Source organism: Macrotis lagotis, chromosome 5, assembly GCF_037893015.1.
Source record: "Macrotis lagotis isolate mMagLag1 chromosome 5, bilby.v1.9.chrom.fasta, whole genome shotgun sequence".
In the NCBI taxonomy this organism is placed as follows: Eukaryota; Metazoa; Chordata; class Mammalia; order Peramelemorphia; family Peramelidae; genus Macrotis; species Macrotis lagotis.
The window spans coordinates 2,667,833-2,680,586 of NC_133662.1; the positions used below are offsets into that span (position 1 = coordinate 2,667,833).

General features: G+C 34.5%; 1 protein-coding gene across 8 annotated transcripts in view; it reads left to right on the plus strand.

Moving 5' to 3' along the window:
- Positions 1–12,754, plus strand: part of FKBP5 (FKBP prolyl isomerase 5) — a 209,689-nt gene that overhangs the window by 159,738 nt on the left and 37,197 nt on the right. The window lies entirely within an intron of this gene.

Consider the following 12,754-nt stretch of genomic DNA (forward strand, 5'->3'; position numbering starts at 1 on the left):
TAACATTTTATTCACCTTCTTAAAACTCCTTTATTGTTTATTTTATGCTTAGATTTATCTAGTTCTGAGACAGTTGAGATCCCCCACTAGTATAATTTTACTATTTCCTTCTGTAATTTAACTTCTTAAAATATTTGAATGCTGTACTATTTAATGCATATATGTTTAGTATTGATACTTCCTTATTGTCTATCATACTTTTTTAGCAAGATGTAATTTCCTTCCTTATATCTCTCTCTATTTTTTCCTTTTTGGTTTTTGGATTTTATGGGGCAATGAGGTTAAGTGACTTGCTCAAGGTCACACAGCTAATAGCTATCAAGTCTGAGGCTTGGTTTTGAACTCAAATATTTCTGACTCCAAGGCCAGTACTCTATCCACTGCACCATCTAGGTAGCTGCCCCACCTTATGTCTTTTAATTGATGTGTTTTTGCTCTTGCTTTGTCTGAGATCATGATTGCTACTCCTGCTTTTATTTTTTAACTTCAGTTGAGGCATAATTGAATCTGTTCCAGTCTCTTACATTTTCTCTGTGCTTCTCTCTGCTTCAAATATGTTTCTTATAAACTACATATACAGGATTCTGCTATTTGTTTTCTTTTACATTTCTTTCACATTCACAATTATGACAACTGTATAATTCTCTATTCTAATTTTCCCTAATTTATACTTATTTCTTTCTCTTTTCACCCTACTCCTCCTCATCAGTATTTTGCTTCTGGCTACATCTTCCCCAATCTGCCCTCTCCTCTATCAATTTCACTACCTTTCTCTTATCCCCCTTCCATCCTACTTCCCTATAGGATAAGATAGATTTCTATATCCAACTGAGTATATTTTTGAGCCAATTCTGATAAGAGTAAGGTTCAAATGTTGCCTACACTACCCTTCATCTTCCTCTCTACTGTTATAGCTCTTTCACGTCTCTTTATGTGACATAATTTACCCATTCAGCTTCTACTTTCCTCCTTTTTCCAATGCATCCTTCTTTCTCACCCTTTGATTTTTTTTGATATCTCTTCATAGTCAATTTACCCCTAAGATCTCTTTCTATTTGTATTCCTTCCAACTGCCCTAATAAGAATTACAAATACCATCTTCTAATGTAGAGATATAAACAAATAGCCTTATCAAATCCCTTGTGTTTTCTCTTTCCTATTTTATTTTTTGCCTTTTTATTCTTCTCTTGAGTCTTGTGTTTGAAAATCAGATTTTTTTGTTCAGCTCTGGTCTTTTCATCAGAAATGTTTTAAAGTCTTCTCTTTCATTAAATATTCATTTTCCCCCCAGAAGGATTATACTCAGTTTCACTGGATAGGTAGTTCTTGGTTGTAAACAGCTCATTTGCCTTCCAGAATAGCATATTCTAAGCTATCTGATCCTTTAATATAGAAGTTTCTAAATTCTGTGTAATCCTCACTATGGTTTCATGATATTTGAGTTGTTTCTTTGTAGTTTTGAAATTCAGTTATAATAAATCTGGAATTTTTCATTTGGGGATCTCTTTCAGGTGGTGATCAATGGATTCTTTCAATTTTTATTTTGTCCCCTGGTTCTAGGTAGTTTTCCTTGATAATATTTTTCTTTAATTTTAAGAAAAGTTATTTTTCCCCCAATTACATATCATAAAAATTTTGAGTTCCTGAGGCAGCTTGGTGCCCTGGAGTCAGGAGGACTTGAGTTCAAATATGACCTCAGACATTTAAAAATTATCTGTGTGACCTTGAAAAGTCACTTAACCCCACTGCCTTGCAAAAAAAACAAAAAAAAAAAGATTTTGAGTTACAAATTTTTCCCTTCCCTCCCCTCTTCTTAAAATAGTGGGAGTTTTATTATAGTTTATACATGTAAGACCTATTTCCATATTAGTCTCAGTTGTGGAAAAGAAACAGATCAAGTAATTCAAAGTAATTGAAAAAAAAACTTTGATCTACATTTAAAGTCCATCAATTCTTTATCTAAGTATGAGTAGCATTTTCCTTTGTACTTATCTTACATCATTGTATTTCTGAGAAGAGCTGAATTGTTCAAAATTGATCATCACACAATATTGCTGATGTTTTCCTGATTCTGCTCATTTCACTTGGCATTAGTTCATATAAGTCTTTCCAAGTTTTTCTGAAATCTGCCTGTTCATATAATAATATTTCATTCCATTATATATCCCAGCTTGTTCAGCCATTTCCCAATTGATGGGCATCAATTTCCAACATTTTACCACCATGGAAAGGGCTGCTATAAATATTTTTGCACACGTAAGTCCTTTTCCCTATTTCATGATCTCTTTGGTATAGCTGGACCAAAGGGAATATGCATTTTTGGCTGTCCTCTTAAGCATAGTTTTAAATTGCTCTCCAGTATGGTTAGATTCCTTGATAATTTCTTATTGTTTTGGCACTTGATCATGGCTTCCAGATAAGCCACTTAAATTATCTCTCCTTTCTCTATTTTCCAGGTCAGTAATTTTTCCAATGAAAAATTTCACATTTTCTTCTTTTTTTCATTCTTTTCATTTTGTTTTGTTGGTTCTAAGGTCTCATAGAATCATTAATTTCCATTTGTCCAATACTAATTGTTAAATTATTTTCTTAGGGCAGCTATGTGGCACAGTGTATAAAGTACTGGCCCTGGAGTCAGGAGGACTTGAGTTCAAATTCAGCCTCAAACAATTAATAATTACCTAGCTGTTTGACCTTGGGCAAGTCACTTAACCCCATTGTGTAAAAAAAAGAGTATTTTCTTAAATGGATTTTTGTATCTACTTTTCCTCTTGAACTGATTCTTTTTTTTCTTCTACTTTTCTATTTTTTCTACCATTCTACTTTTTAAGGAGTTGTTTTCTTCAGTAAATTTTTGTACAACTTTTTCCATTTTTTTGGTGCTTTCTTTACCAAGCTGTTGACTTTTTTCATGATTCTCTTTTATCACTCTCATTTCTTTTCCCAGTTTTTTTCCCTACCTCTCTTATTTGATTTATGAACAAAAAAAAATTTTTTTTGATCTCTTTTAGGAGTTCTTTTTGGCCCTGACACCAATTCACATTTTTCTTTGAGGCTTTGACTATAGGCATTTTGATATCGTTGTCTTCTGAATTTGTGTTTTGATCTTCTCTGTTATACCACAGTATACAGACTCCTATTGTTTTATTTTGTTTTTGTTCATTTTTCCAAATGATTTATTGACTTAACTTTGTTAAAGTTGGGCTGTGCTGCTGCTGTTGTGGAGAGAACACTGTCCTCAAAACTTCAGGTTTTTTGTGCTACTGTTTTCAGAGCTTTTTCTGGGAACCTGTAAGTTTTCAGTTCTTCCAAGGTTATCCAAGGAAAAAGGTGGTCACTGCTCTAGGTGTCTGTCCTGTGGTCCATGAGCAGCCACAAGTACTCTTTTCTGTCATGGACCCATGCCCAGGATGTATACATCCCAGGGGAGCAAGGATCCTGGGCATAGGTCCATGAGGAGAAGCACTATGCTCCTCCTCACCCTAGGACTGTGAATGGATTTGTGACTCAGATCCCTGTTTGGGCAATACAACAGAACCTAGCAAAGTGTCCCCCGTAATCTTTCTCAACACTTGTCTGTCTCCCTTACCATCTATGGTTAAGAATGCCAGAAGTTACTGTTGTTGATTCAGTTGCTCCCAAGGCCTTGACAGACTTACTGGGATAGAGCCTCACCACTAGCTTAGGTGGATATGCGGAACCTCACAGCTGCCTTGCCTGGGACATGACCTGCTATGGGCTTGCCCAGGTCACGTTAGCTAGACTTTGTGAGACAGACGTTCCCTATCAATCTTTTAAGTTGTCTGAGACTGGAAAATTGTTTCATTGTATCCTTTAGTTGGTTCTGCTGCTCCACAATTTATATTGAGACATTATTTTAAAGTGTTTTGGAGGGGGGATTTGGGAGTGCTCTGGCAAGGTCCTGCCTTACTTTTCAATCTTGGCTCTGCCTCTGGAGATATATTTGGGAATCATTTGAATATAAGTAATAGCTGATGTCCTGGTGATAAAATAGCTTACTAAATGAGATCAAGAAGGAAAAAAAGAACTAAAGACAAAATTTTTATAAATACTTATATTGAAAGCTGAAGAGCAGGATGAGGAACCAGCAAAAGAGAAAGGAACATAGAGAAAGAAGGGAGATAATCAGAACTATGAGAGTACAGTGTCATAGTGGAGAGGGTGCTTCATAGGGTAGGATGCTATAGTAGTCAAAATAGAAGATAATAGAAAAAAGACTATTGGATATTGACCTTGAAGGGATCAACTTGGGGAGAATGGTAAAGAAAGAAGCCAGGATTGGGAGTCATAGAAGGATACAGAGGAAATATCTAAAGGATTGTATTTGAAGATCAGGGAAATTTGGGGTGGGTGTTTGGTTTTGGTTTTTGTTTTTACAAGGCAATGGGGTGACTTGCCCAAGGTCACACAGCTAGTTGATTAAGTGTCTGAGGCTGGATTTGAACTCAGGTCTTCCTGACTCCAGGGCTGGTGCTTTATCCACTGTGCCACCTGGCTGCCCCCCAACTTTTTTTTTTAATTTGGGAGGCCTTAGCAAATTTGCAGTCTAGCCAGTAGATACATGACAATGAGAAATCAAGCAGTCAGTAAGAATTTACCAAGTGTGGTGCACTGGAAATAAAAGATAAAAATCAAATAAAAATCCATGCTTTGAAGGAAACTATCATTCTAGTGGAGGAGATAGCATGCATGTATAGATATATACAAATAAGATACAAAACAAATACATGGAAACTTTGGATTAAAGGAAAGCAATACCAACTTGGAGACCTGAGTCTTATGCAGAAAGCAGTGTCTTGAAGGAAACTAAGTTCCTAAGAGGTAGAGATATGGAGGAAGAGTAATCTTGACACAGATGAATGCAAAGACAAAAGAATAGGGCCACACAGTTCCTCTTGTCATTAAGATCTCATCGGTATGATAAGACTTTTATACAAATAGAATCTGATATGTGCATATGTATAAGATTTCTCCATGAAATCTTCCCCAAATCTCCCACCTGCCTCTCAAACATTAGAAGTGAGTGACAGGGGCGGCTAGGTGGCACAGTGGATAAAGCACCAGCCTTGAAGTCAGGAGTACCTGGGTTCAAATCCAGTCTCAGACACCTAATAATTACCTAGCTGTGTGGCCTTGGGCAAGCCACTTAACCCCATTTGCCTTGCAAAAACCTAAAAAAAAAAAAAGAAGTGAGTGACATTTGAAGATGCAGAATTTCAACTGTCAGAGACTGATGGCTAGAGCGAAGGGTAAAGGAATGAAAAGGATATTCCATATGTAGATGGACTGATTAGTTGGTTGGTTCTTGTCCTTCATTATCTAAGAAGAACAAAATGTCATCACTATGTTAGAGACAAGTTACAGTATGTCCAGCTGTGTGTCCACACACACACACACACACACACACACAAGCCCAGAATGCTCTACCACAAGTCAGGCACAAATAGTCCATGTGAACACCTGAGGTGAGTTCTCTAAACTTGCATATCTCATGTTTACTATGAGCTGCTTCAATTCTGCCTAATGTTGGGTGGTCCTTAAGAGAAACCTTAATAGTATCCTTGCTTTTTTCTGCTCCCCCTGTGAACACTTGTCCTGTGTGAATTCTTCATAAAAGAACTTTTTACAAGCTTATATTTGGCATTCAAATAATGTGGCCAACCCACTGTACTTGTGCTCTCTGTAGTAATGTTTGAAGACCTGACAGTTTAGCTTGAGAAAGGACCTCAATGTCTGATATCTTCTTCTGCCAGGTGATCTTCAGAATCTTCCTAAGACAATTTAAATGGAAGCAATTCAGTTTCCTGACATGGTGCTGGTTTCACAGGCATATAGCAATGAGGTCATCCCAGTGGTTCTCTAGACCTTCAGTTTGGTCTAATTCTCTTCTCTCCCATGCAGAATGGATGACTTGATCAACTGCGTACAAACCAGAATTACTATGTACGTGAAATAAAATAATATGAAAGAATTCTGAAAAATTAAGTTAAAGCTAGATTGAATGCCACATTAAGGAATTTGGATTTGATGAAATATTAATTGTTAACCATTTATCTTTGAACAACACATAGGTAGTTTAGGATAGATTTGAAGAGAGGAATTAGATGAATTAGAAAACCCCTATAATACTAATTGTCTAGGTCATATTAATAAGAAACTTCACTGGGGTAATGGGAATGGGAGGGCACAGTTGATTTTTTCTGTCAGTTTTGAATCTGTATATATGAACAGTGCTACAAAGAAGGCGAACAAGATGAGACTGGGAGAATTTAGAAAGGGGAGACATGTTCTCTAGTTTTTGTTACTTATGTAGTGCTGAGGAGAAACCAGTGTAGATTCAGCAGTCATTCATGTGAGGGTCCAATCAGTTAACAAATATTTACTAAATACCTACAAAAACCCTATTCTTTGTGCTGAGGATAAAAGCACAATGCCTAAAATTTCTATACATGAAGGAAGGGAAAAACAAGAAGCATATATACTCTATAAAAATGAAGAGCTGAGAAATTTTTTAAATGCTATGCATATTTCTTTTTTGTTGGATTTCTTCTGAATTCCATAAATTTCAAAACCCACAATATTTATTGAATGCGTTGGTATTGAAGTTCCAAGAAGGGAAGTTAAAATATTATAAATAAGTCTAAAAAGAAGTGCCAGAAATAAAACACTTCTTAAATCAAGAGGTTTTTAAGACTTCAGGAAGTGAGTGTGCTAATTCTAGGTCTATAAATGCATCCAGGGGATGACATATAAGGAATTTTCCAGAGTACAAGAAAATACTGGTTTTATTTCTTAATGTGGCCAGCATATCATCCTTCTGCTGCTTATAGGCCTATCAAAATATGTTATACAGACTGATTGTCACATGCAAATTAAAACAACTGGTGGCACAGTGGTTAGAGTTCTAGGTCTTTGAGACAGGAAAACCTGAGTTCAATTGTGGTCTCAGACATCACTTAACCTCTATTTGCCTCATTTTCTTCAACTGTAAAATGGGGATAACCCACCCATTATGGTGAAGATCATCACATGAGATGATGTCTGTTAAAAAGAAGTACTCAGCACAGGGCCCAGCACATAGTGTTTGTATGTATCTGTGTCACACACACACACACACACACACACACACACACACACACACAAACATTTTTCCTTCTCCTTTCAGCAACGCATCTCTGATTATTTTCCTTTTCCCACATAGTTATTACTCAAGATATACAGAAACCTAATAAAAGGTTGACTAAAAGATTTCCATCCTTTATTTTTATATTTTCATTTTATATAATATTTCCCTCAAAATTATTATATAAAAATATTCACCTTATCCTAAAATCTATGCTAGAATGACACTATTGTCATAATATAAATAACTGGGAGAATATTTATTTTAAATTAAGGAGAACTTCCCATTTTAATATAAATATAATTTAAATTATTTTAGTCAAACTGCTTATGATCCTATGTTTTTGTTATAAAATTAATATCTTTTAAAGAAATGGCAGGAGTGGATGTAAATTCTTTTAATATCTATATGATTATAAATATTTTTATATACAGAGAACTTTTCCTATTTTATCTCTTTTGGATATATATTATACAGTTAGATTAAGGGACATATGCTATTTAATAATTTGTTGTGTATAATTGCAAATTGTTTACCAGAATAGTTATTGTCTTACACCAATAGTGTGTCAGTATGCCAGTTTACCCTCAGCCCTCAATATTTATAATTTTCTTTTTTATCATCTTTGTTATTCTGATGGATTTCAAATAGAATCTTATAAGTACTTAAATTTGCATTTTTCTGATGATAAAGCCATTAAAATTACTTTTTTCATATGATCTTATGAAATACCATGTTTCATTTTTCATTTGAAAAGGTTTCTTCCCTTGAAGAATGCCTGCCTGTAGCCTTAGATAATTTATGAATTAGTAAATAACTCTTACTCTTTTAAATTTGAATCAGTTTCTTATATATCCTAGCAATAAGATCTTTATCAGAGAAACTTGTTGCAAAGATTTTTCCCAGTTGTTTCCTTTTTAACCCTGGCTTCAATGGATTTGTTTATATAAATTTTTAAAGGGGGCAGTTAGGTGGCACATTGGATAGAGCACTGGCCCTAGAGTCAGGAGGACTTGAGTCCAAATCTGGCCTCAGACACATAATAATTGCCTAGCTGTGTGGCCTTGGGCAAGCCACTTTAACCCCATTTGCCTTGAAAAAAAAAACTAAACTAAAAAAACTAAACTAAATTTTTGAAGAATTTTAGATAATCACAATTATTCATCTTACTTTCTGTGATCCTCTCCATTCCTGCTCGGTCATAAACTTTTCTCCTATCTGTCAATCTGATGGATAATTTTTTCCCATATTTCCTTTACTTATTTATGTTGTGATTTTTTATATCTATGGCAAGTACCTGTTTGGAATTTATTTTTATTTAAGGTGTGAGATCTTGTATAAATATGTTTAAGATAATTTCTAATTTTTCCTTACTGCTGCCCAAGCAGTTTTTGTCAACTAATGATTCCTTATTCCAGGAGCTATATAATAAATTTATATAATAAATACAAAAATATTTGTAGCAGCTCTTTCTGTGATGTCAAATAACTTGAAACTAAGGGAATACTCATCAATGATTGAATAAATTTTGATTTATGAATGTGATAGAATACTCTTTTGCTCTAAGAGAGAAGGAATTAGGTGATTTTAAAGACATGGAAATTACTAAGTGAGTAGGACCAGAAAAATGATTTACACTGCAACATCGATATTATAAAAATGAGTAATTTTGAAGACTTTTATAAACTAATGAAAAGTGAAATGAGCAGAACCAGAACAATTTATAACAACACTGTAAAAAACAGACAACTTTGAAAACTGTAAGAACTATGAGTACTATAATGACCATTCATGAATCTCCAGGACTAATAAATGATATATATTATCCCTAGAAGTTCTAAATGAGACATATATATTTTTTTCCTTCAGAGAATTTATCTTCTTTGAATATGCCTATTTGTTCCAAGGCATTTGTTTTTTGTTTCCTTTTTTTTTAGTGGAGTATGTGTTATGGGAAGGAGAGGAAATAGATTTCAATTAATTTTTTTTAAGGTTTTTTTCAAGGCAAATGGGGTTAAGTGGCTTACCCAAGGCCACACAGCTAGTTAATTATTAAGTGTATGAGGCCGGATTTGAACTCAGGTACTCCTGATTCCAGGACCAGTGCTCTATCCACTGCACTACCTAGCCCCCTCTCAGTTAATTTTTTTAAAAAGTGTTGGCTGCTATAAATGTTGCAGGTTTTATTTTAGATGAGATCACTATTATTCTCAATAAATGGGTATAATCTATAAATATTTGTAATGTAAAAACAAAATACATCAATAAGACATTCTTTTCATTTATACAATATCTTTGTGATTAAAATGTAAAATTAATCTTATAGTTTTTTTAATAGTGTCTTAGGGTTGAGAAAAGTCATTTTTGGGGGATTCTTCTTTAATTATTCCTGAGAGTCAACTATTATCTTCTCAGTTTTTGCAAAAATCAGATTACATTTCCTTAGTTATAAGAGAACTTATTTAACATAGAACATATAAAAGGCAATATTAGTGTAATGGAGAGAGACTTCATCTTGAAGCCAGTAATATGTGGATTCAAGTCCCACAACTGACACAGCCTCTGTGAACCTAGGCAAGTTATTAGTGGTCTAGGCCAGAGATAACACACACTCTGGAGTACAGCCTGAACCAAATCAAAATGTCATTGGAAAAGAGCAAGCCACAGGCCAGTATATGCACAGTATTTTGTTATAGAGCTAAGAATATAAATCTTCTATTTTCTCCAGCTATTCTAATCTAGGTATTATAATGCCAGTTTCCAGAGCCTTACCTTATACTTCATTGTTATTCCTTAAATCATTTTCTTTTTCTCTCTTGAATTTCCTCCAAATCCCAATGAAAACTAAATACAACCTTTTTAATGAAATCTTGACCAATGCTAGATACAGAGGAGGAATTCCTTCTTCCTGCATGATGCAACAAATACAATCTAATATCTTGCTCACTTTTTTTAAAAAAAGTCAATTTATGGAAGTCTACCTGCCAAGGCAGACTCAGAAACTGAAAACAACTACAAAACACTTCTCTCACAAATAAAATCAGATTTAAAAAACTGGGCAAGTATCAACTGCTCGTGGACAGGCTGAGCTAATATAATAAAAATTACAATTCTACCTAAATTAGCTACTTATTTAGTATCCTACCAATCAAAATTCCAAAAATGAGTTAGAAAAAATTGTAAGTAAATTCATATGGAGAAATAAAAAGTCAAGAATTTCCAGGGATTTAATGAAAAAAAGTGCAAAAGAAGGTGGCTTAGACCTACCAGATCTAAAATTATATTATAAAGCATCAGTCATCAAAAGTGTCTGGTATTGACTAAGAAATAGAGTCATGGGTCAGTGGAATAGACTAGGTGCAAAAGAGATAGCTGCTGTTTGATAAACCTAGAGTCCAACTTTTGGGATAAAAAAATCTCTCTTCAATAAAAACTGTTGGGAAAATTGGAAGTTAGTATGGCAGAAACTTGAATTAGACCAACATATCACACCCTATACCAAGATAAGATCAAAATGGGTATAGGATTTAGACATAAAAGACATTATTATTATAAGCAAACTAGGAGATCAAGGAAGAGTTTATGTATCAAACTATGGAAAGGGAAGCAGTTTATGACCAAGGAAGAGGTAGAGAACATCATTAAAAACAAACTAGAGGGGTGTCTAGGTGGTGTAGTGGATAGATCACCTGGGGCAGGAGTACCTGAGTTCAAATGCGGCCTCAGACACTTAATGATTACCTAGCTGTGTGGCCTTGGACAAGCTACTTAACCCCATTGCCTTGCAAAAAAAAAAAAAAAGCAAAACAAAAGTAGATAATTTTGATTACATTAAATTAAAAAGCTTTTGCACAAATAAAATCACTGTAACCAAGATCAAAAAAAAAATGTAGTAAATTGGAAAACAATTTTTACAACTGGTATTTCTGGCAAAGGACTCATTTCTAAAATATATAGAGAATGGAGTCAAATTTATAAAAAAAAAACAAACCAAGCATTCCCCAATTGACAAATGGTCAAAGGATATGCAGAAGCAATTTACAGATTAGGAAATCAAAGCCATCCATAGTCATATGAAAAATTGCTCTAAATCATTACTGATTTACTAAATGATTACTAAATCATTACTGCAAATTAAAGCATCTCTGAGGTAATACAACCTCATACCACTCAGATTGGCCAATATAACCAGAAAGGACAATGATCAATGTTGGAAGGGATGTGGGAAATCTGGGACACTAATGCATTGTTGGTGGAGCTGTGAACTCATCCAGTTCTGGAGAGCAATTTGGAATTAAGCCCAAAGGGAATTTGTTTGATCCAGCAATACCACTACTGGGTCTATACTCTGAAGAGATCATGAAAAAGGATAAAAACATCACTTGTACAAAAATATTCATAGAAGCTCAGTTTGTGGTGGCAAAGAATTGGAAATTGAATGAATGTACATCAATTGAGGAATGGCTGAACAAATTGTTTGTGTGTGTGTGTGTGTCTGTGTGTCTGTGTGTCTGTGTGTCTGTGTGTGTTATGGAACACTATTGTTCTATTAGAAACCAGGAGGGATGAATTCCGAGAAGCCTGGGAGCATTTGCATGACCTGATTGATGCTGAGTGAGATGAGCAGAACCAGAAGAACATTGTACACCCTAAATAACAACCTGGAGTTGATGATCAATCTTAATGGACTTGCTCATTTCATCAGTGCAACAATCAGTGACAATTTTAGCATATCTGTAATGGAGAATACCATCTGTATCCAGAGAAAGAATTATGGAGCTTAAACAAAGAACAAAGACTATTACATTTAATTTTTTTTTAAAAAAAACCATTATCGGGCAGCTAGATGGCACAGTGGAAAAAGCACTGGCCCTGGAGTCAGGAGTACCTGGGTTCAAATCCGGTCTCAGACACTTAATAATTACCTAGCTATGTGACCTTGGGCAAGCCACTTAACCTCATTTGCCTTGCAAAAACCTTAAAAAAAACCATTATCTTATTAAGTAATTTTGCCATCTCTTATATTTTATTTTTTCCTTAAGGATATGATTTCTCTCTCAACATATTCAAATTTGATCAATGTATAGCATGGAAACAGTATATTGCAATTATGTAAAGTCATTGTGTCTCCCTTTCTTGATATGCAATCCATTTTTCCTCTCTCCAATGAATTAATATGAATAGACATAGGAACTATGATCTCATATGAGAACTCCCAGATGAGGAAATTCCATCAACCAAGTTTCTCAGGCCGGATTCTAACTCCTGTCCCGCTGACTTCTAAGCCAGTGTTCTACAATGACAACATCATAAAGAGAAAATAACTTTGAAACACTTTAGAACTCTGATCAGTAGAATGATAAATTATCCAATTCAGAAGATTAAAGAAGAAATATATTACTTCCTGCCTAAGAACGATAAAACTAAAAATACAGAGAGGCATCTATTTTTAGGTATGCCAAAACTGAGAATTTGGTTTTTTTACTGTTCCAATTGATGATAAAAGTTTTTTTTCTTTTTTCTTTATTGATTTGGAGGGAGTAAAGGGTAGTGGGAGGGACAAATTACAAATATGTGCAAAAATAAATATTTTTGGTGGATACATAATAG